This window comes from Lactuca serriola, chromosome 1, assembly GCF_051521515.1.
Source record: "Lactuca serriola cultivar US96UC23 chromosome 1, Lser_US96UC23_V15, whole genome shotgun sequence".
In the NCBI taxonomy this organism is placed as follows: domain Eukaryota; kingdom Viridiplantae; phylum Streptophyta; class Magnoliopsida; order Asterales; family Asteraceae; genus Lactuca; species Lactuca serriola.
In genome coordinates, this window is record NC_136408.1 from 36,731,499 (window position 1) to 36,735,874 (window position 4,376).

At 37.3% G+C, this 4,376-nt stretch overlaps 1 non-coding gene across 1 annotated transcript; it reads left to right on the forward strand.

Moving 5' to 3' along the window:
• Positions 1 to 1,534: 1,534 nt before the first annotated feature.
• Positions 1,535 to 1,641, forward strand: LOC145080785 (small nucleolar RNA R71). Its single transcript, XR_013695370.1, has one exon. It is a non-coding gene; the product is annotated as a small nucleolar RNA R71 (small nucleolar RNA).
• The last annotated feature ends 2,735 nt before the right edge of the window (positions 1,642 to 4,376 follow it).

The window sequence follows — 4,376 nt, forward strand, 5'->3', positions numbered from 1 at the left end:
TTGGATCACTTCATGGATTTTTATCACGAGTGATTAGTGAGATGATAACATCCTATATTCTAAAAACCGAGATGTGTGAGTTGTATCTTGCGAATCGGTTGCACATTGATAATATGTAAACCCACTAGTAACTTGGTGTTATAAAACATATTGTTGTGTGTGATTCGATGAGTGAGTGCAAGCGAGCATTGAATCAAAGTTTATCCATTCCTTTTATCCAAAGTAGGATAAAAGCGATATCTGTGGGCCCCTCGATGATTTAGTGATGGCACCTAAGTGCTTGGCCGAGCCGGGACTAAATTGATGTTTCAATTGTAGTCTGTTGTCAGTCGTCATAAATCGGAAATCGGGAAATCGTATAGAGAGAATGATTAAGTTCATGTCTCATATCTATACGATATCTAGAATGAAGGAATATATGATCCCTTATCTAAAGGACACGCATATCTGATAGGATCAGAGTTGACAGCGGCTTTAGAAAGCTACGATTGCAGACCAGGATCTGAAGTCATACACATAATAGTTGTTAGACTTATCCAAGTGGGAGACTGTTGGATTAGTGTCTAAGTCCATAACTACTTTGGTATGTACTTGACCCGATGGTGCATGGTCCTTTTGGGTTGCCTTCACCAAAGCAACTTGATAGGATGAATTATGGAGAGAAAGGATTAATTATGATTTATTAATATATTATGAGAATAATATATTAAAGGAGAAATCATATTGTTTAATTAATATTAGTCAAGAATTAATTGGTAATTAGTTTTGTGGCTAAAAGAGATTAATTAAACTTAAGGGACTGGAATTGTAATTATAAGATAATTGCAATTGGGCTATGGATTACTTTATAATATAAGGTTGGACGAATTCTATGGGAAACCCATTAGAAATCGTCCAATGCTTATTAAAGAAGGGTCCATGGGCTGCTTAGGGCTTAAGCAGTCAGTTTAGGGTTTCCTAGTTCAAAACCCTAATAGCCTACGTGTATATAAAGGACCCTTAAGCCCCAAAAACGTGGTGGACATGTTCCTTAGGGTTTTCACACGTTTTGGGCAGCCTCCTTCTTTTCTCCTCTTCATCCTCTTGCTCTTGGTGTTTGTGAACCATTAGAGGAGTGACATTTGTGACTCTAAGCTTTCTAAAGTCATTACAAGGAGGATTTGAGATTGTTAATACTACATAACAATCAAGGTAATATCTTAAACCCTATTTTATCTTAATATGATTAATTTCAAGCTAGATCTAGGGTTAATAGCTTTGGATATTCAATTGCATGTTCATTAGACAAACTAGATCCAAAAGCTATTAGGGTTTGCATGTACACCATAGGAATGATGTATAGTCTAAAATCCATCACCCTCGAGTTAAGTCATTCCTTGGGTTATGATATTCTCTAGCGTGTTTAGATAATTCATCAATTAGTTCTTTTATCACCGGGGGTGGCTTCTTTGTGAGAGGTCCCTATGAATCAATGAGCTGCTTAGTTGTTACATTGACTACATCATAGAAAATGGAGACTTCTTGTTGACTATTTAGAAAATGATGTGGGCAGTTCATTAGTAGGCCCTTGTATCTCTCCCACGCCTCATAAAGTGACTCTCCAACTTGTTGTTCAAAATTGGCTATTGTTTTCTTCAACTTGGCTATCTTTGAGGGAGGGCAAAATTGGTGTATAAATTCTTCTTTCGTTTGAGCCCAAGTAGTGATGGACCCTAGAGGGAGTAATTTCAGCCAATCTTTCGCGACCCCCTTAAGTGTGACAGGTAGCATACGAAGTAAAATAATGTCGCGAGGTACATTTGGAACATTGAAGTAGTCGGCGAAGTCTTTGACCTCGTCTAGATGCTTGTATGTGTCTTCGTGATCCTTCCTAAAGAATGGTACTTCCTTAAGTTGAGCAAGTATGTGGCCTTTAAGTTCAAAGGTGGCAGTTGCAGGAATTGCGGGTTGCACGAGTCTTGGGCCGGTATCGTCACATATTTTTTTCTTCCATTTTCCCATGGGAACTTCATCTATATTAGCCATGGTGGTTGCTGGTTCGCCTTCAAATTCGCTTTCTTCTTCGGATTCGGAATCGTATTCGTACTTATATTCGGTGTCTTTTGGCAATGGGTTTTCTTCAAAATTCTCAAGCTTGCTTTCTTCGCTCTTTTGACTGCTGGACTCTCCTACTTTCTTGCTTTTCTTCTTTCTAAAGACCGATTTAAGGTCCTTGAAAGGAGATTTCTTTGGTGGGTTAGTGTCTTCAACGGCCTTGTCTTTGTTCTTCCTAAGAGCGGATTCCGGGTCTTCAAATGGAGGAACCAGAGGTGTGTTGGATCCTCGGGTCATGTAAAGCCTGAAATTAAAACAAAAAAAACGCATAAAAATAACAAAAAACGAAATAAAAACGAAGATGAAAATCAGTTGTGGACCCGCCGAGTAGCTTCGATTGCACTCGGCGAGTTCAAGACTAAAACAGAAAAAATTTTAACAAAAATTCTAAAAACATAAGAACTTAAAACTTAACCTAATAACTAAATTACTAAATCAGTAACTTTATGCAAGATATATCTCACACAAAGGATTGATAACACTAGAAATTAGAATTTATTTTTGAATCGTTCCCCGGCAACGGCGTCAAAAACTTGATGTGTGTGAAACTAACTAGTTTTATCCTACTTTTTTAAATATAAATTAGACACATAAAAGACAGTGTACATGTCAATTAGTGGTATAGTTTAAGCAAGCAGGTTATCGAACACATGGAACGACAATTATAAGACTAACTACTAGGATTATCTAAATAAAAACAAGTAATAAAAGGAGGGTTTTCTCTAGTTTTGCAAGACTAGAAACATAAATACTCAACTAACACTTAAAGAAAATAGTTAATAGCTAAGAAAATAAAATTCAACTAAATTAAATGATAAAGAGGACTTCTATTTAGGTTTGAATCATGTGATCCTATGGTTGATTTTATGGTAAATGCAATGGATTAATTTTTCTTTGGCTATCGATTAAGGTGATTAGGTTCACGTTCGCTATTAGTAATCCTTAGAAAACAGATTAAATCAAGCAATGGCCAGTTGTCAAAATTAATGAATTTCCTAGTTTATTGGTTCAGGTTAAGTAAGACTTGTAATGGTTAATTAAAAATTGGTTGTTCAATTAACCTCTTGTTGATGGTTCGTTACACAAGCTCTTTTTCTTCTTTCTTCAGTTCCCGAGCTTCCGATCACATCTCCTGCTTCCTTTTGCTTCCGAGCATATCTTTTGGAATGAGATTACAATTTAAGCACAATTAAGTACCTTTTCTCCATAAATTGCAATAAATTAGCCAATAAATAATAAAAATCTATACTAAATATATAGCTAAATATGCACATATTAGATAGCTACCCCCATGGTCTTTCCTTGCAATGTCGAGCGCCAAATCCTGGTCTTACATACAAGTGCCATGGGCTACCCCATGGTCTTTCATACAATTGTCAGGGGCCAGATCCTATGCGTTCATGCAATTGTCAGGGGCCAGATCCTGCTCTTTCATGCAAGTATCACAGAGACAACTAGCATGTTCGTTCATGCAATCTCCAACTATAAATCAAATTACTGAAAATGCCCTTGGGTCAAACTTGGTCAAAGTCAATGATCAAGGTCCAAAATTCAATATTCCTTCCCAGCAGAGTATGCCCTGCGTACCAAGAGAGTATGCCGAACAGACTCTGATGTTGACCAAAAGCGAGGCGTTGACCGTGTATGTACAATGTACCACCAGGTACACCCAACGTACACAACCCAGTCTCATAACTCCATTAAGAGCTTATTCCATTAAGCCCTTACATCCAAAACTCAGATCCAAGATCAAAATGATGTCCTAAGTTATAAAGTTTCGAAGTTTACGACTTTGCATGGCTATAAAGTGCTTAATGTCCAAAATTGTAAGTTCTTAGCCCAATAAGACATCATAAATCTTGTATGGAAGGGATAGAAGGGCCAATATCACATTTTTATGGTTCATAATGGTTCCATATGGATAAAATTTCCAAATTTATCCATTCGAATGGTCCTAACAAACAGCATCTAGTCTTTAAGTCTCAAAGGGACCCAAAAGTGCATCATTTTCAACTTAATCCACTAAGTACAAGTCTCCAACCTTCATAGTTCCTTCTTCTCCAAGGTCAACCACGAACACTCCAAAGCACTTAAAAACACCTTCACTTTGTTCACAAGGATCAATCTAGGGTTAGGGTTACAAGAGAGGGTGTTGGATAGGTGGGGGTTGAGAATGGAATGGGTTTGCGGAAGTTAAGGAGCTTAAATAGGGTTCAGAACACGAAAATAGTGTTTGGGTAGTGATCGCGTAAGCCCAACATACTCAAATTACACTAACGTAG